The sequence below is a fragment of the Musca vetustissima genome, unplaced genomic scaffold (genome assembly GCF_032173495.1).
Source record: "Musca vetustissima isolate MV318-11 ecotype Yass unplaced genomic scaffold, APGP_CSIRO_Mvet_v1 utg43444, whole genome shotgun sequence".
NCBI classification, from domain to species: Eukaryota; Metazoa; Arthropoda; class Insecta; order Diptera; family Muscidae; genus Musca; species Musca vetustissima.
Window position 1 is genome coordinate 123,022 of NW_026877807.1, and position 21,712 is coordinate 144,733.

The 21,712-nt window shown below is 33.9% G+C and overlaps 1 protein-coding gene across 1 annotated transcript in view; it reads left to right on the forward strand.

Annotated features, from left to right (window-relative positions):
• LOC133322471 (sodium channel protein 60E-like) overlaps positions 1 to 21,712 on the forward strand; it is a gene marked incomplete at its 3' end in the record, with an annotated part of 114,708 nt that overhangs the window by 10,590 nt on the left and 82,406 nt on the right. The gene's annotated exons all lie outside the window — the stretch shown is intronic.

Sequence of the window (21,712 nt, forward strand, 5' to 3'; positions counted from 1 at the left end):
AAAACAAAACTAACCAATCCACACATTAATATCGACCATAAATTAAATTCGAGTACCATATAGTACCAAATTTCCTGATTCGAGCTCTAAAGGTTCACTCAAATCTAAATTGTAGAAATATAGTTCCATTTAGCACACATTATTTCCAAAAGTACCCACCTCAACCATCCAACAAAACTTCCTGCATACCCCGATCCTACACCCCCCCAAAATGATTTAAAATTCAAATTTCAGAATTCTAACTCTATCAATCCAAATTGTACCAAATTTAGTACATAGTAGTACGAATTTCCAAAATTTCCTACCTAACCCAAAACCTACATCCCAACAGTGATCATAAATCCAAGTTTCAGGATTACAATTCCATCGGTTCACCCACAATTCAAATTGTACCAAATTTAGTACACATTAGTACGAATATCCAAAACTTCCTACATAACCCAACCCTACACCTCCACAGTGATCCTGAATCCAAGTTTCGGACCACCCACAATTCAAATTGTACCAAATTTAGTACACATTCGTACCAATTTCCAAAACTTCCTACATACCCCAATCCTTTACCCCAACAGTGATCCTAAATCCAAGTTTCGGGATTCCAACTCTATCGGTTTACCTACAATTTAAATTGTACCACATTTAGTACAGACCTGTACGAATTGCCAAATCTACACCCCCACAGTGATCCTAAATCCAAGTTTCGGGATTCCAACTCCATCGGTTCACTCACAATTCAAATTGTACCAAACCTTCACCCCCACAATGATTCTAAATCCAAATTTCAGTATTCCAAATCTATCGGTTCACCCACAATTCAAATTGTACCAAATTTAGTACACAGTAGTACCAATTTCCAAAACTTCCTACTCTATCGGTTTACCCACAAATTCTACACCACCATAGTGATCCTAAATCCAAGTTTCAGGAATTCAACTATATCGGTTTACCCACAATTCACATTGTACCAAATTTAGTACATAGTAGAACCAATTTCCAAAACTTCCTACATACCCTAATCCTACACCCCAACAGTGATCATAAATCCAAGTTTCGGGAATTCAACTATATCAACTATATTCAAATTGTACCAAATTTAGTACACATTAGTAAAACTTCTTATATATCTCGATCTTACACCCCAACAGTGATCCTGACCCCAAATTTCATGATTCTAGCTCTATTGGTTCGCCTAAAATTAAAATTGTACCAAATTTAGTACCATTTAGTACCCATGAATATCATTTGCTTGAACTGAATCCTGGCCCTAATCCTACACCCTTACAATGATATTGGCTCTCAATTTCATTGTTCTTGCTCTATTGGTTCACCCAAATCCAAATTATACCAACTATACTACGATTTAGTACTTTTCGTACACTTATGTAAAAAAAATCCAAAACTACGTACATATCCCAATCCTACACTCCGACAGTAATGTTAATTTCAAATTTCTGGATTGCAGCCAAGGATGGTCCGTGTGACGAGTTTTTAGGTTTTCGACTGTCAAAAAGGTGTAAACCTCGAAAACGTCATTTATTTCAATATTATCAGCATATAAAGTTATTTTCAAGAATATGTATTATTTTTACATATATCTGACTATTCCTTGCTAGAACTGATAAAAATTTCTTAAAACTTTTTTTTTTTTTTTTTTTTGAGAAGAAAATTTTCAATTTTTTATGGATTTGAGTAAACATGCGTAATTTCCAATTTGATTAACGGAAATAGCTATTTTGTCAAAAACCTAATGGATTTGGGTAGGATTCCGACGTTTCTGACGTATGTATTATACGTCGGAAATGTACGTCATTTACGTCACTGTTTCTGACAGGTCATCTCTTATTGCAGCTCGATTTGAATCTCCAAATTAAATATGTACCAAATATAGTACATGTATGAAAAGTACTATACTTTTCATACACATGAGTACACGCTCTCAAAACCATATCCTTAAATAGACCCTACATTTCAACCCTAATTCGCATTCCAAATTCCATGCTAAGAAATTGTACCAAATTTAGTACTTTTCGCATACTTGTAGTTCGAATGTAAAAAAAAAAACAAAGACCATCAATAAAGTAGGATGGGAATTTTTGAAAATATTTTCCAGGGACTCTACATTAATCAACGTAGATTTTTTAGAAATGTTTTCCAATACCATCGAATATTTAGAGGAAATTTAAAAAAATATTTATTTCAAAGACCTAGGTTAGATAGCATTAGATTTATAACTCCTACTTCAAAACATTAAGATTTTAAACAGATTTTGGTACATTTAAGTTTGGAAATTTTGTTTTACCCCAGGTTATTTAATACAGTTACGATTTATTTACAGTTCCTTCTAAAACCCCATTTCATTACCCTTTCCTCTACTCTCCCTCCTCTACATAATCTCCTTCGTAAAACATCATTTAATTAATTTTACATACTAACACATAAAAATAAATTTGAGGTCATTATACATACGAGTATGTGTGTGAGTGTGTGTTTCATTAATATCAATGCCCTCAATGTGTCGGAAACGATACGACCGCAACACAAATGGCACGAAACCAAGTCCATCAAATAAAATTAACAGTTTCAAAATCCATTAAATGTTGTCACATTAATTGTTCAAGATTATTATCGGCATGTTATTAATAGTGTTGCCATATCATTGTGTGTTTTTGTTTAATTCTAACAATTAAAAATATTTACCAAAAATCACCTTGACTAAACATGATGTTCCTTTAAAAAATATCTTTATAAAAAATCCACGCCTTGTTGTTACTTTAAAAAAAAAATATCTTTATAAAATCCAGGCCTTGTTGTTGCTTTGAAGAAATATTTTTAAAAAAAATCCCCGCCCTGTTGTTGCTTTGAAAAAATATTTTTTAAACCCCACGCCTTGTTAATGCTTTACAAAAATATTCTATAAAAAATCCCCGCCCTGTTGTTGCTTTAAAAAAATATTCTATAAAAAAATCAACGACTTGTTGATGCTTTACAAAAATATTCTTTAAAAATCCGCAATTTGTTGTTGCTTTAAAAAAATATTTTTTAAAAAAATCCACGCCTAGTTGAGGCTTTGAAAAAATATTCTATAAAAAATCCCCGCCCTGTTGTTGCTTTAAAAAATATTCTATAAAAAAATCCACGACTTGTTGATGCTTTACAAAAATATTCTTTAAAAATCAGCAATTTGTTGTTTCGTCCGAATTACTTTATTTTATACCCTTTACCACACTGTGGTACAGGGTATTATGTCTTTGTGCATATGTTTGTAACAGGCAAAAGGAAACGAGATAGACATATGGTTCCTTTTGAGAATATGCATAGAATCACTTTCTGAGTCGATCTACGCATGTCCGTCCGTCTGTCCGTCCATGTATTTTTGTGAACAAAGTACAAGTCACATTTCTGATCCGATTTGGATGAAATTTGGTACAGCTCACTTATTTGGCCCAAGGACGAACCCTATTGAAATTGGGAAAAATCGGTTCATATTTAGATATAGCTCCCATATATATTTTCTTCCGATTTTATGTAAATACTGCACCGAAGTCGCTATATATACTTCGATTTGAACGAAATTTGGCACAACGTACTGGAAAAGGTCTAGAAAGATGTGTGTTAAATTTCGTGAAAATCGGTTGAGATTTAGATATAGCTCCCATATATATTTTCGTCCGATTTTAGGTAAATAGTGCACCGAAGTCGCTATATATCCTTCGATGTGCACGAAATTTGGCACAGGGACTTTATATATCATTCGATTTGCACGAAATTCGGCACAGCGTACTGGAGAAAAAAATATTCGTAAAAATCGGTTCAGATTTACATATAGCTCCCATACATATTTTTGTCCGACTTTAGGTAAATATTGCACCGAAGTCGCTATATATCCTTCGATTTGCACGAAATTTGGCACAGCGTACTGAATTAAGTCTAGTAAGATGTGTGTTGAATTTCGTAAAAATCGGTTCAGATTTATATATAGCTCCCATATATATTTTCGTCCGATTTTAGGTAAATAGTGCACCGAAGTCGCTATATATCCTTCGATGTGCACGATATTTGGCACAGGGACTTAATATATCATTCGATTTGCACGAAATTCGGCACAGCGTACTGGAGAAAAAAAATTCGTAAAAATCGGTTCAGATTTACATATAGCTCCCATACATATTTTCGTCCGACTTTAGGTAAATATTGCACCGAAGTCGCTATATATCCTTCGATTTGCACGAAATTTGGCACAGCGTACTGAATTAAGTCTAGTAAGATGTGTGTTGAATTTCGTAAAAATCGGTTCAGATTTATATATAGCTCCCATATATATTTTCGTCCGATTTTAGGTAAATAGTGCACCGAAGTCGCTATATATCCTTCGATGTGCACGAAATTTGGCACAGGGACTTTATATATCATTCGATTTGCACGAAATTCGGCACAGCGTACTGGAGAAAAATAAATTCGTAAAAATCGGTTCAGATTTACATATAGCTCCCATACATATTTTCGTCCGACTTTAGGTAAATAGTGCACCGAAGTCGCTATATATACTTCGATTTGCACGAAAATTGGCACAGCGTACTGAATTAAGTCTTGAAATATGTGTGTTAAATTTCGTGAAAATCGGTCCAAATTTAAATATAGCTCCCATATATATATATTCGACCGATTTTATGTAAATGGTGCACCAAAGTTCCTATATATCCTTCGATTTGCACGAAAATTGGCATAGAGTACTGAATTAAGTCTTGAAATATGTGTGTTAAATTTCGTGAAAATCGGTTCAGATTTACATATAGCTCCCATATATATATTCGACCGATTTTATGTAAATGGTGCACCAATTTCTCTATATATCCTTCGATTGCGTGAAATTTAGCACAGCGTACTGAATTGAGTCTAGAAGAATGTGTGTTAAATTTCGTGAAAATCGGTTCAGATTTAGATGTAGCTCCCATATATATATATATATATATATTTTCGTCTGATTTTATGTAAATGATGCACCAATGTCCTTATGTACCCTTCGATTTGCACGAAATTTGGATTTATAAGTATATGAAGAACTCAAAATGTGGCCGAATGTAATGCAAACATACTGAAGTAAGTGTAACCTAACATGTGACAAGTTTCGATGAAATAGGTTTAGATTTCGATATTTTACTTTAAATTTATTTCCATAATTTTGTCCCATTGTAAAAAGCAACTCTAACTGACCAAAATTTAGTATAGGTTGCAGAATGACATGTTTAATTTTTTGTTAATGGTCCTTCCAAAATGTGACGTCTGTTATGATTCCATCTGTTGAATATACCGAAAGTGGTGAAGGGTATCATATAGTCGGCCCCGTCTGACTTTACTACTTTCCTTACTGGTTATTTGTTTATAAAATTCTCTTCATGATAGGGAAAATTCTCCTCCAATCAATCTCCAATCTTCCTCTTACACTGACACTTGTTTAAATTTTAAATTGTTGTTCTTTAATGATAAGACCAAATAGTCTCCTTCGGATATTATCGTTGCCGGAGAATATTAGCCATCTACATTATGAATAGAAGATAAGAGAACAACAACAGCAGACACCCTACTAGGCCAATAAATTTGATAGGAGTGGGTCATTAAATGTAATCTTCGTTTAACTAATAAATAATCAAAGGTTGTTTTATGAAAGCAAATTTACAATACAATATCATAAACATCACACACATACAAACACACCCTGACATAGTCATTTTGAGAAGCCAAAGTAAGCCAAACACCGTGGAACGTTTTCATGAACCCCATGCTCCATAGTCTCAAGTTTTGTCATAGTATTGGAAACTTCTGTTTCCCAGCTACATAACGTTCTGATGAGCCATCTCCTTGACACAAGCCAAGGTTTCTAATGTTATATACTTGGCTCAATGTGTTCTACACTGTTTATGCGAATAATGACGATGATTATGTTGACAACAATTTCCAAATACCTGTTTCCACTCTTCTCTCCCCTCAACTATGTTGGATGTTAGGTTCTTGTCCGGGGTCTTCTAGGTGTGAATGCCGAAGGTACTACCGACAATTTAAAGGTGTTCACTTTATAATATTGTAGTATAGTCATACATAAATTGTTGTCAAATACATTGGTATGCACATACACACACATATATATTTATAATGAAAGTGACATTAAACGATTCGTGTTCTCGTTGTTAGCCTAGTGCTAAGATATATTAATCCATAACAGGCAATTTATTTTCTAATGTCCATTTTTTCGTCTAACAAAATAATGTTGTATTTTTTGAGGTGGTCGGTTGGCCGTGTTCATGGATATTAAGGTAGGAAGAACGTCAAGGGGTTTCTTAGCTGTTCATATGTATTTTATTAGCCATTATGGAAAAAATATTTTTCAAATATTTTTTGGTATAAATATACAATTACGTACTGTTTTGGGATCATTCGAAGAAAAATAATCACATTAAATATTGTCTTTAAAAATCAAAATCTTTTTGGATTTTGAAAAGAATATTTTTTCAAAGCATATTTAAAGAATGTCTTTTCAAAGCATTTTTGAAGCATATTTTTCCAAAGGACATGGGGATGGATTTTTCAAAGATTTTTTTTTCAAATCATTAACAAGGCGTGGATTTTTTAAAAATTATATTTTCAAAGCATCAACAAGGCGTGAATTTTTAAAAGATTATTTTTTTCACACCATCAACAAGGCGTAGATTTTTTAAAGATTATTTTTTTCACAGCATCAACAGGGCGTGGATTTTTTAAAGATTATTTTTTCAAAGCATCAACAAGTCGTGGATTTTCTAAAAATTATTTTTTCAAAGCATCAACAAGGCGTGGATTTTTTAAAAATTATTTTTTCAAAGCATCAACAAGGCGTGGATTTTTTAAAAATTATTTTTTCAAAGCATAAACAAGGCGTGGATTTTTTAAAAATTATTTTTTCAAAGCATAAACAAGGCGTGGATTTTTTAAAAATTATTTTTTCAAAGCATCATCAAGGCGTGGATTTTTTAAAGATTATTTTTTCAAAGCATCAACAAGGCGTGGCTTTTTTAAAGATTATTTTTTCAAAGCATCAACAAGGCGTGGATTTTTTAAAGATTATTTTTTCAAAGCATCAACAAGGCTTGGATTTTTTAAAGATTATTTTTTCAAAGCATCAACAAGGCTTGGATTTTTTAAAGATTATTTTTTCAAAGCATCAACAAATATCAAATAAAAACCAGTAAGGAAAGTAGTAGAATCGGACTGGGCCGACTATATGATACCCTGTATTCTGCATATGTATCCTAACAGACGTCGCCTTTTTGAAGGAACATTGACATGTAATTGAACGAACTGAAATATGTGATCTGTATATTGACACACCCTATTTGGTGAGCTTCACGGTTTAAAATTTAATCTCAATCAGATAGCCATTGATTACTTGGTTTACAATTACCATGAATAGTTCGAAATTATATATGGAAGCTATGCCATATCTATATCTGAATCGATTTCAAGGAAACTTGCCAGAGATTAATTTATATTAACTTCAGTATGTTGTGTCAATCGGTCAAAACCGGACGAAAATATATATTCGATCCGATTTTCACGAAGCTTAGCACACATCTTTCTAGACTTAATTCAGTACCCTATACCGAAATTCGTGCAAATCGAAAGATATATAAGGACTTTGGTGCACCAATTACCTTAAATCGGACGAAAATATATATATTGGAGCTATATTTAAATCTGAACCGATTTTCATGAAACTTAGCGCACACCATTCTAGACTTGATTCTGTAGGCTTTAACAAATTTCATGCAAATCGAATGATTTTCAGAGACTTTGATGCACCATTTACATTAAATCGGACGAAACTATATATGGGAGCTATATCTAAATCTGACCCGATTTTCAGGAAACTTAGCACACATCATTCTATATTTAAATTAGTAGCTATACCAAATTTCGTGCAAATCGAATGATTTTCAGGGACTTTGGTGCACAATTTACATTAAATCGGACGAAACTATATATGGGAGCTATATCTAAATCTGAACCGATTTTCACGAAACTTGGTATACATCATTCTAGACTTAATTCTGTAGGCTCTACCAAATTTCGTGCAAATCGAAACATATGTAGGGACGAAAATATATATGGGAGCTATATCTAAATCTGAACCGATTTTTTCCAATTTCAATAGGGTCCGTCCTTGGACCACATAAATGAGCTGTGCCAAATTTCATCCAAATCAGAATATATATGCGACCTGTACTTTGTTTACAATTTAACATCAACAGACGGACGGACATGCATAAATCGACTCAGAAAGTGATTCTATGCATATTCTCAAAAGGAACTATGGGTCTATCTCAATTCCGTTGGGATTGTTTTAAATTCTAATATATATATATATATATATAATATACGTGGGTTTAATTGGGAATGACATAATGGATTGGGAAAATCTATAACCCAGAAAACATACCAAATTTCCATTAATCATTTTCATTTTTCTAGTCTTTGGAGTTTTATGAATTTTGTTTACATCCTCCTCCCTACATTGAATAGAAGCGCGAGAGCAGCTCACATTCAGGTTCATTATTATGTACGGTCACAAAACTTTTCAATGTATTTCTTTTTTCACTCTATTGTTCAGGGTTATTTTTCCAACAAATGCTGATTCATCAAAAAAATTGGTCAAATCAAGCAAGCCAAAAGAAGAGTAGTGAGCGAGTGTGTAAAAACGCCATTTCATTTTATGTTCATTTTTGATTTTTCACTGGCCAACAACAACTGGCCAAAAATTGCCAAAACTCGTCTATTCATTGAAAATTGAAAAGTTGATTCCCTCCTCTATTGCCACCACCATTTCCTGTAACACAAAATTTGAAAGGCCAACAAATTCGGAAGTATTAGCTATGGTTTTAACGGAAATTGTCCATAGGCCAAAAACAATTTTTGTGTTTAGCTACTCTCTCTCACACACACAAACACACAATGAATTGATTGGTTTGCAGTGTAGTTAAAAGGATTTCCAGCTTAAAGGAAATGACATTTTGTAAAAATTTTCAAATCCCTTTTCTTTGTTGATTTGACTTCGGTTTTTTTTATTTGTCATCATCATAATCGTTAACTTTATGTCAATGATCGTTTTGGTGGGATTTCCTAATAATAAAACCACACATCATTAAAAAGAAAATATAAATGTGAAATGTATCCTTATCATAATGTGTAATGTATCCTTTCATGTTCAGTCAAGCATATGTCATGTAATATGATATGCCACATAAGTGAATGTGATTAATTTTATTAACACATGACTGATTGGATATAATTAAATAGGTAAATTATTAATGTAAATTTAATTTTCAAATTTAATGATTTAAATTAAGATTAGAAAATGTAAACAGCATTTATTAAAGCTATAGAAGACAGACAGGAAATATTTGCTATGTTGAAGGTCATTTGGAGGACTTCATATGTTAATGGAAGAAACATATTCTTTAAAAAATTTGTCCCTTTTTTGTCCTTTGAAAATATCCTTTTAAAAACGTCACGCCTTATTAGTCCTTTGCAGAAATATTCTTTCAAAAATCCATGTCTAATTTGTCCTTTGGGGCAGGCCTTATTAGTGCATTGGAAACATATCCTTTTAAAATCCAGGCCTTGTTGGTCCTTTCAAAAATATACTTTTTTCCCTGCTTCAAATTCAAAATTTATGGTAACTTACAACATTTAGTATTTTTCAGCGATCAACTGGATTTTACAACATTTTATTATACCCCTCACCACACTGTGGTACAGGGTATTATGTCTTTGTGCATATGTTTGTAGCAGGCAAAAGGAAACGAGATAGACCCATAGTTCCTTTTGAGAATATGCATAGAATCACTTTCTGAGTCGATTTATGCATGTCCGTTCGTCCGTCTGTCCGTCCATGTATTTTTGTGAACAAAGTACAGGTCGCATTTACGATCCGATTTGGCTGAAATTTGGCACAGCTCATTTGTTTGGCCCAAGGACGAACCCTATTGAAATTGGGAAAAATCGGTTCAGATTTAGATATAGCTCCCATATATATTTTTGTCCGATTTAAGGTAAATGGTGCACCAAAGACCCTATATATTTGTCGATTTGCACGAAATTTGGTATAACGTAATGAATTCAGCCTAGAATGATGTCTGCCAAGTTTTGTGAAAATCGGTGCAGATTTAGATATAGCTCCCGTATATAGCTTCGTCCGATTTTATATAAATGGTGCACCAAAGTACCTATATATCTTTCGATTCGCACGAAATTTGGCATAACGTACTGAATTGAGCCTAGAGTTATGTTTGCCATCGAGTTTTAAGAAAATCGGTCCAGATTTAGATATAGCTCCCATATATAGTATCGTCCGATTTTATGTAAATGGTGCACCAAAGTCCCTATATATATTTCGATATGCACGAAATTTGGCATAACGTACTGAATTGAGCCTAGAGTGACGTCTGCCAAGTTTCGAGAAAATCGGTCCAGATTTAGATATAGCTCCCATATATAGTATCGTCTGATTTCATGAAAATGGTGCACCAAAGTCCCTATATTTCTTTCGATATGCATGAAATTGGACATAACATACTGAATGCGCGTAGAGTTATGTTTGTCAAGTTTTGAGAAAATCGGTCCAGATTTAGATATAGCTCCCATATATAGTTTCGTCCGATTTCATGTAAATGGTGCACCAAAGTTCCTATATATATTTCGATTTGCACCAAATTTGGCATAACGAACTGAAGTGAGCCTAGAATTATGTTTGCCAAGTTTTGAGAAAATCGGTCCAGATTTAGATATAGCTCCCATATATAGTATCGTCCGATTTCATGAAAATGGTGCACCAAAGTCCATATATTTCTTTCGATTTGCACGAAATTTGGTACAGCCTAATCATTTAGGTCTAGAATGATGTCTGCCAAGTTTCGAGAAAAGCGGTCCAGATTTAGATATAGCTCCCATATATAGATTCGTCCGATTTCATGTAAATGGTGCACCAAAGTCCCTATATATATTTCGATATGCATGAAATTGGGCATAACATACTGAATTGAGCCTAGAGTGACGTCTGCCAAGTTTCGAGAAAATCGGTCCAGATTTAGATATAGCTCCCATATATAGTATCGTCCGATTTCATGAAAATGGTGCACAAAAGTGCCTATATATTTTTCGATTTGCACCAAATTTGGCATAAGGTACTGAATTGCGTCTAGAATTATGTCTGCTAAGTTTCGTGAAAATCGGTCCAGATTTAGATATAGCTCCCATATATAGTTTCGTCCGATTTCATGTAAATGGTGCACCAAAGTCCACATATATCTTTCGATTTGCACGAAATTTGGCATAACGTACTGAATTGAGTCTACAATGATGTCTGCCAAGTTTCGTGAAAATCGGTCCAGAATTTGATATAGCTCCTTTATAATATAGATTGATTTTAAGTAATTGGCACACCAAGGAACCAAGTTTCATTGAAATCGGTTCATATTTAGATATAGCTTCCATATATATTTTCGCCGGATTTTAACTAAATTGGGCATCAAATTCCTCATGTTAGTCATATTGACATCAAACTTGAGCAAAATTAAGCATAGAATTACGTAGTTGCGTTTTCTAGAAGTACAGACATAGCCCAACGGATGATGACCTATTGATATTTGTATGAAGTCGATTTACATACTTTTGTCCCAAACGAATGACATGTTTATTGATAGGTCTGGGTAGATTCACACTTATTTCATCCATATTTTATTTCATCCAATTTCATGTTAATAATCCTGTTTAATATACCCATAGTGGTGAAGGGTATCATACAGTCGGCCCCGTCCGACTTTATTACTTTCCTTACTGGTTTTTATATGAAATCGTATCTACATTCAAATAATATTGAGAATTAATGTAGCACACTTTTGGGTGTTGTTTAAGATTACCCATAAAAATACTGTGGACCGCAATCACTTGCTTGTTTCAAATCAAAGTAATCCGATATGAAAGTAAATTGTTGTAACATACGGCTGATGCTCTAGCTGGTCTCTATGCCACCGTAGACAGATGGTACCCCCCAAATATCTCTTTTCGTTTTTTGCTTTTTGTAACATTTTTGTGTAAAGGACATTTTCGTAAAAATGCAACCTAAGCTCATTTTGACATGAATTTCAACTTTAGCCTTTTTTGCAAATGTGTTGTAGCCATGGAGTATTTGTGGTGGTATTTGCAAAAAAGAAGATGAAGAAGAAAACATTTTGACCAGCAGCAGTTTGCTTAGAATATGACTGCAAAAAAGGCAAGAACGTAACACATACACACAATTGTTTACTTCAGTATTCACCACACAGGACCTTGTGCATATTTGGTTGATTTCATTTGGGCAAGGAAGAGAAATAACACAAATTGCACCGGCCCTCCCAAAAACAAAAAAATACCAAAGCAATCAGGTTAACAGATTTTTGTTTTCTTCAACTTCTTCCTTGTGGTCCCAAATGCAAATTTTGCATTTTGAAACAATAAATGACTATTAAGGGCCTATTCCGGATTATTGGAAAGCAAAAAAAAATATACAACTATGTAAAACATAAAAGATAGATATTTAGATAGCATTTTCGTATAGGTACGTTTGGAATTTACGGATCTATTAAAGTTCATAAAATGGACTGTGTACGTCATTTTGTCTGTAGACTTTGAGAAGGTCTTCGCACTGCAAAATATCATAAGAAGGGGGTTCTGCTTATGTGATATATATGGAATGTGTTCTGCATATAGACGGCATTTATTACATCTTCTGAGTATGGAACATCTGTAAAAGGTCCTCCGGATTAAAAAAAAATGTCAAAAGGAATAGCATATGTAAAATCGTGTCTACCACTGCTTGTATTTGTGCGATAAGATTATGGGGGTGGAAAATTCCTATTGGGTATATGAAACCCCCAGAAGGAAAATCCTTTTCGTTCTTAATTCATTGAACCGGACTCCAATTATCAATTTCCAATTATAAGATGCTATTTTTCATCCTCGCAATATTCTACAACATTGTTGCTCATAAGATTTTAGGCGGGGTCCTCAAAGACGAGAAATCGATATTTTAATTTCTACTCTCCGTTTTACCATATTCTTGCCACTAAAACCCTATATGTATTTCAATGATTTCAGTATATATACCTTGATATGTAGAACTGCTGGATTGGTACGATTTTTTTCTTAATTATAAAGGGTTATGCAAAAAAACGTATCATATCAATTTCGAGGATAAAAGAACCGGTTTTCTAAATTTTTGAACCGGATATTCATACAACAAAACCGAAAAATGTATAAGGAATTGAAATCGGTTAGAAAAAATATTTTTTTAAAGCCTAGTTTAAAAACACAATATTTTTGAAAAGGTTACCACATCGTAGATTTTTTTAAAAAAATATTTTTTTAAAGTTTAGCAAAGCGTCGATTTCTAAAAAAAGAATTTGTAAGGTTAGTGAAGCGGAGATTCTTAATTCTTGAAAGTTTTGAAATGTTAGCAAACCGTAGAATTTTTGAAAATACAATATATTTCGAGACACCTAAACAAAGTGTGAATTTTTTAAAATTTGACCCTCTTCTATTTATTTATAATGTTGCGTATAATTTACATTTGAAAAGCATACGCCACACTGGCCAACAATTATTATAACTCATACGCCCGGTGGTCACTAGAACATCTAAATGTGGTATACGAATGATATAGCGGAACAGTTTTCTACCTCTATTGCAGTGAGCGGAATTTTTATACCCTTCATCACACTGTGGTACAGTGTATTATGTCTTTGTGCATATGTTTGTAACAGGCAAAAGGAAACGAGATAGACACATGGTTCCTTTTGAGAATATGCATAGAATCACTTTCTGAGTCGATTTACGCATGTCCGTCCGTCTGTAGATGTTCTATTGTAAACAAAGTACAGGTCGCATTTATGATCCGATTTGGATGAAATTTGGCACAAGTCACTTATTTGGCCCAAGGACGGACCCTATTGAAATTTAGGAAAAATCGGTTCAGATTCAGATATAGCTCCCATATATATTTTCGTCCGATTTAAGGTAAATGGGGCACCAAAGCCCCTATATATCATTCGATTTGCACGAAATTTGGCATAGAGTACTGAATTAGGTCCGAAATGATGTGTGCCAAGTTTCGAGAAAATCGGTTCAGATATAGATATAGCTCCCATATATAGTTTCGTGCGATTTAAGGTAAATGGTGCACCAAAGTCCATATATATCATTCGATTTGCACGAAATTTAGCATAAAGTACTGGCCCAAGGACGAACCCTATTGAAATTGGGAAAAATCGGTTAAGTTTCAGATATAACTCCCATATATATTTTCGTCCGATTTAAGGTAAATGGGGCACCAAAGTCCCAATATATCTTTTGATTTGCACGAAATTTGGCAGAGAATATTGAATTAAGTCCAAACAGATGTGTGCCAAGTTTCGAGAAAATCGGTTCTGATTTACATATAGCTCCCATATATAGTTTCGTCCGATTTAAGTTAAATGGTGCACCAAAGTCCCTATATATCTTTCGAGTTGCACGAAATTTAGCATAAAGTACTGAATTAGGTCCAGAATGATGTGTGCCAAGTTTAGAGAAAATCTGATTAGATTTAGATATAGCTCCAATATATATTTTTCTATACCGATTTAAGGTAAATAAGTCTCCAAAGTCCCTATATATTTTTTGACTTCCACGAAATTTGGCATAAAGTACTGAATTAGGTCCAAAATAATGTGTGCCAAGTTGCGAGAAAATCGGTTCAGATTTAGATATAGCTCCCATATATACTTTCGTCCGATTTAAGGTAAATGGTGCACCAAAGTCCCTATATATCTTTCGAGTTGCACGAAATTTGGCACAGCGTAATGAATTATGTCTAGAATGATGTGTGTTAAGTTTCCTGAAAATCGGTTCAGATTTAAATATAGCTCCCTTATATATTTTCGTCCGATTTAATGTTAACAGTACACCAAAGCCCCTATATATCTTTAGATTCGCACGAAATTTGGCACAGCGTAATGAATTAGGTCTAGAATCGGTTCAGATTTAGATATAGCTCCCATATATTTTTTCGACCGATTTAATGTAAATGGTGCACCAATGTCCCTTAATATCTTTCGATTTGCACGAAATTTGACACAGCGTAATGAATTAGGTCTAGAATGATGTGCGTTAAGTTTCGTGAAAATCGGTTCAGATTTAGATATAGCTTCCATATATATTTTCGTCCGATTTAAGGTAAATGGTGTGCCAAAGTCCCTTAATATCTTTCGGTTGGCACGAAATTTTGGCACAGCGTAATGAATTAGGTCTAGAATCGGTTCAGATATTTTTTAGTCCGATTGAGATATAGGTTCTATATCTGACCAAATGAAAAATTTAGTATCGGTTGCAGAATGACATTTTTATGGATCAATTTCATGCGACGTCTGTTAGGATTCATCTGTTGAATATACCCAATGTGGTGAAGGGTATCATATAGTCGACCCCGTCCGACTTTAATACTTTCCGTACTGGTTTATATATATATATATATATATATATTTATGAGGTTAAAGGGAAAATCTTATAGAAATTTGTTATATACTTGTATTAAAAATATACAGACAGCCGCAGCTCGTCTGTATAAAAATTAAGACACGACACGGTGCTCCCGACCGTTCCAGTTGAGTGTTTGTAAGTCGCTACTCTGTATAAAAAACTATTAAGACACGGTGATTATAAGTCACGTTGCTCCCGACCGTTCTTGATGAGTGTTTTTGAGGCACTCCTCAGTAAAAATAATATTGAGACACGGTGCTCCCGACCGTTCTTGTTGAGCACTAATTGTAAAACGCTAATTTTATTTTAAAATATATATCCTTAGGTTCTACGTAAACAACTCTTGCTTAGCCTAATCTCAAACACAAAATACTTATCAATAAAGTATTTGTTCTAATAATAGAATTTGATCTGTGGAGAGTTTTCCCATCGTGTGCGTCATAAAATGCCACCACCAACAAGCAGAGTATTATCAGCGTTGCATGTGTGATTTTAGACTCTTATCTTAAAACACTCCAACGATCAAATTTTCTGTAACATAAAATTATGTTCAAAGTATTTTGAATATGCTGACGACTGGCAAGAAGAGCTGACAAATTAAAATTCTGTTCAAAGCATTTTAAACAACATGTTTTCTCCAAATAATGTGGCGTATAGTTAATATTTAATAAGCATACGTCACCCTAATCAACGAGTAATCTAAATCATACGCTCTATGGTCACTACATTTAATTATTGGCATTTATATTTTTAAATAAACCAGTTTTGTTTTTGAAAAATGCTGTGAAATTTACTAATTTATGTACCCCTCCCAAAATTTTCCCAACAATCAATTGTCAGCATGTTGACTTTTTCCCCTTCCTTACTATAATCCGCTTAGTACATTTTTTCAAACTCATTAAATCAGTTTTGTAACTTTTGCTTGTTTGAAAATGTAATTTTATTTGGAATAAATTAAAACAATGATTTCTTGTGCTCCACCCCTCTACCTCATGCTTGCCCTTCCCTTAAAATGCTGAATGAAGGTAAATACACAGCAAACAAAAAAAATTGTAAATCAATTATTCAATTCAATTTGTAACTTTTCGGCGGTAGCAAATTTCAGCAAAACCCAAATGTGTGTGTGTGTGTTTTATAGCTTCCTGCCATTTGATTTCAAAAAGCTTATAAAATATTGAAAAAAATTATTCGCGTTGAGAATTAGTTATACAGAAAAATAAGCGAAATTAAATGAAATGTCAGATGAGAGCAAAGTTTATGCAAAAATCCAGGATGTGGTGGGACATGAAAAAAAAATGCTAAGCCAAATTTCCGCAAAACAAAATCGGAAAGCAACCATCAAATGGGGTTAGTTAGGAATAACAATATCGAAGGGTTTTAATTTATTTCAAACTTCTGTTTCGCCCCCCCCCCCCCCCTAACTTAAGTGGAATAAATTTATGTTAGATCAGTTGGAAGGTTGGGGTGGAGAAGAAACATTTTAATTCCCCCCACATTAGTATTAACACATTTATTCCGAAAGTCAAACAAAAGAGCAACACTTCTCATTCACTCGTTGGCGACAAGTCCAAGACCTACTTCAGTCAAAGAGATTTAATTCAAAGTTTTTGTTATTTTTTTTTTTTCTTTTTTAGTGGGGTTCCTCTCGAGTGGCATGTCATCGCGTAACAAACAAATATGCCAACAACCCTGAAATATAAGTAACTTTTTCGCAATTGTTAAAAATCCTCTCTACCACTCTACCCAAAACAACACCAGGGCTTAACTGTGACAAACACCCAACAACTGAAGCGGGGAAAAAACATATCCTTAGGCCCGAACGACATAATAAAACAAATGTCAAACCAAAAACAAAAAAAAACAACTACCAAACCTCAGCTATGCCACGAAACGCAAATGAATGAACGAACGAACGGGTGACTGAGTGAGCGAATGAATGACTAAATGGATGAATAAGTGTCTGTGTTAATTTAAATAAATGCCATGAGCAAATTATGGCCTTAAACTTTTTTCTACTGCTGTAACATTTCAACACGAAAGAACGAAAAAAATTTCGTATTCGTTGCTATTTTTTTCTTCTTGCTCGCGTATATGCCGATGTCGCTCTGCTCTGGTTGGCATTTGTGCCAATTACCTACAAAAGCAAAGCAACGCAAAAAAAAAACGCTGGCGAGAAAAATCAACACCGCTCTAAGTTAAGAAAATATGTCATCAACGAGAATGAAAGAAGAAGAAAAAAAACGCAACAACGAACCTTAAAATAAAACAGAAATGAAAACATGAAATCTGTGACGTTCGCATAAGAGGATGAATGGAACCTAGGAAGAGTTAATAAATTAAGCAAGCATAACTGATGGATATTATAAATTCCATAATTTAACTGTCATAAATGCAGGCGTAACAGCTGACGTATGCTTAATATTAATTTCAGGGTACACCCATGCGTATACATGGTGACAATATGTATACGCCACTTAAATTCATATATAATAGTTGTTTTTCGACAGAATATATTTTTAACAAGTGAAAAAGCGTTAAGTTCGACCGGGCCGAACTTTGGATACCCTCCACAATAGATACACCGGCAGGTACTAGTAATATAGGGAACAATACCAAAAAGTGGACCTATACCAACATTTCTAAAAACGGAAAACCATAATGTTAACCATAATACAAATTTCAGAATTTTTTTAATGTATAATTATAGCCTCAGTCTAATGGCTAATGAGGGTGTATACACTTTAACACGGTGAAAATGTGCCTCATCGAAATATTGGTTCTAGACCCCATGTTTCTTTGGACCAAATCCGTTTCAGAAAATTTCAGATTTCATCCAAACTTTGCCCATCTTATTATTTCTTCCAAACTGAGTTCAAATTCGAAGATGGTTAATATCGCTCAACTCCCTCTGGAACCTCCACACAGGGGCTAGGTCTAAATGCGGATATAGTGAAATGATTACAACAGAGTCTTAGAATCAAACTCAAAACTCGGAACAAGTCAGATTATTATTTTAATATAAAAAAGGGGGTTATATGGGAACTATTCCAAAAAGGGGGCGAATATTAATAATTTTTGGTAGGAAGATTTGTTACCATATACGACTACAAAATAGCAAATTGCAGAAAATTCGGTTGAAAACCCCGCTCAAGAACCCCAAAATACCGAAAATTGGGGCTAACCTTATATGGGGGCTATCCGAAAAAAATTGACTTATATTCATAATTTTTTGTGGAGAGATTTGGAACCCATTAAGAACTAAAAATACTAAATTACAGCTAATTCGGCGGAAAAATACGATCAAACCCCCCAAAATAGTGAAAATTAGGAGGTACCGTTACATGGGGGCTACTAGAAAAAGTGGACTTATACTTATAATTTTTTGTGGAGACATTTGGGGGTACCCTTATATGGGAGCTATGCCTAAACGTGGACCGATAAAGCCCATCTTTGAACTTGACCTGCCTGCAGACAAAAGACGACTCTATGCAAAATTTTGGCGATATATCTCAATTCGTTTAAACGCTAGTGTGATTACAACAGACAGACGGACAGTCAGATGGACATGGCTATATCGTCATAGAATTTTACGCTGATCAAGAATATATATACTTTATGGGGACGGAAATGATTATTTCGATGAGTTACAAACGGGAAAACAAAATTAATATACCCTCCATACTATGGTGGAGGGTATAAAAAGCAACAAGAAGGTGTAGATGTTTTAAATAAATTTGTGTTGAGGATCAGGATAAGGGAACACTCATGCGTATACATGGTGTCAGTACTTATACGCAAGGTGAACAAATATCGTAGAGAGAGGGTTTTTAAAAATATTTTACCAAAACAAAAAATAAGGTGTGGCTTTTTTAAAGAATATTTTCAAAGACCCAAACAAGGCGTGGATTTTCTAAAGAATATTTTTTAAAAGACCCCAACAAGGCGTGTATTTATTTACAGAATATTTTTTCTACTCCCAACAAGACCTGAATTTCTTAAATAATATTGTTTCGAAGACCAAAACAAGTCGTGAAATTTCTAAAGAATATTTTTTTAAAGACCCAAACAAGGCGTGGATTTTCTAAAAAATATTTTTACAAAGACCCAAACAAGGCGAGGATTTTTTAAAAAATGTATTTTTTTAAAGACCCAAACAAGGCCAAGATTTTTTAAAGAATATTTTTTCAAAGACCCAAACAAGGCGTGGTTTTTTTAAAGAATATTTCTTCAAAGACCCAACCATGGCGTGGTTTTTTTAAAGAATATTTCTTAAAAAACCCAAACAAGACGTGGATTTTTTAAAGACCCAAACAAGGCGTGGATTTTTTAAAGACCCAAACAAGGCGTGGATTTTTTAAAGACCCAAACAAGGCGTGGATTTTTTAAAGACCGAAACAAGGCGTGGATTTTTTAAAGAATATTTTTTCAAAGACCCAAACAAGGCGTTGTGTTTTAAAGAATATTTTTCCAGGGACCCAAACAAGGCGTGGTTTTTTTAAAGAATATTTTTTCAAAGACCCAGACAAGGCGTTGTTTTTTTTACAGAATATTTTTCCAAGGAGCCAAGCAAGGCGCGGTTTTTTAAAGAATATTTTTCCAAGGACCCAAAAAAGGAGTGTATTCTCAAAGAGTATTTTTCCAGGTACCCAATTTTGTATAGAATATTTTTCCAAAGCAGTTATTGGGTCTGGATTTTTTAAAGAATATTTTTCCAAGGACCCAAAAAAGGAGTGTATTCTCAAAGAGTATTTTTCCAGGTACCCAATTATGTATAGAATATTTTTCCAAAGCAGTTATTGGGTCTGGATTTTTTAAAGAATATTTTTCCAAGGGCCCAAAGAAGGCGTTGATTTTTTAAAGAATATTTTTCCAGGTACGAGATTGGATTGTTAAATTTGTTCTTAGCAATAACAAGGCATTGACAGGCGTAACAGCTGACGTATACTTAATATTAATTTAGTGGTACCCAGATGCATATACGTGTTGACAATACTTATACGTAGCATATACAAAACAACAGAGAGCGTGAATTTTTCAAGAAATATCCGTCGATTTTTTAAATATTTCTTTTTATATAAGTCCATTTTATATATTTAAATATACACTGCACAATATTTAAATATTTTCTCATCTCTTTTCTCCAATGTATTTAATTTATGTGTGTTTCTTTCTCATGCTTTCCTAGACGAAACTGTGAACACATTTTCTCCCTCCTTTGTATCCCTCTGTTCGCCACAATGTTAAGTGTGTTAATAAATTGTTTCAAGATTGTGGTTACACCAAAAACATATTGCCGTGGCAATATTTCTTAAAATGAAGAAAATGTTTGTGCGATAAAAATCTCATTTACTATGTAGACGACTATGCGGAATTTTATCGTTCTGCAGTCAGGCACTTTGAAATTTTGTTTGTTGTTTTAAACCACATTCGATTAACTTTAAAGGCAAATTTGGAGGTCACATTTGCATCAATTGTAAATCAAGTAGAGCAGGGATTTTTCAACAACTATCACAACCCAAAGGGTAAATCGCGGCAGCTGTTTTGTAAAATTAAATAGGAATGCCTGGAAGGAAAACCTTGAGAAGTTAACATCTCAGAAGTACGACAGTATATTCCGGAATTGTCTGCTCCGAACACTTTGCAGATATAAGAAAAAAATTACGGGTCTTGGTTCGGTAGTGTTTGTCAGAACCGCATCGAACACAGATCTATCTAAGTAAGGTGCCATGAATATCGTGAATGGGTGCATTTTCGTAGTTGTTCCGAATCAAACCAAATACAGGACTACTGTGATATGTGTGTTTCAATCATAATCGTCGTCGTAGGGATACAAGAATTATGATCGCAAGCTAATCGAGAAGTGAAGTTTACAGTATTGCGATTGTTACAACGTTGTGCAGAAGGATCGTACCAGAAGCGGAGGTTGGTGACATGTATTCTTCTTACAACAGTCTGTCCAGACTGTTCATAGATATATGTCTGACAATAACCTCAGATCCTCGGGTTGCTGAGATGAATTTCGGCGTCAATTTCTTAATGAATATTTTTCCAAAGACCCAAAACAAGGCGTGGATTCTTAAATAATATATTTCCATAGCAATAACAGGATTGGCGTAACAGCTAAGTTATACTT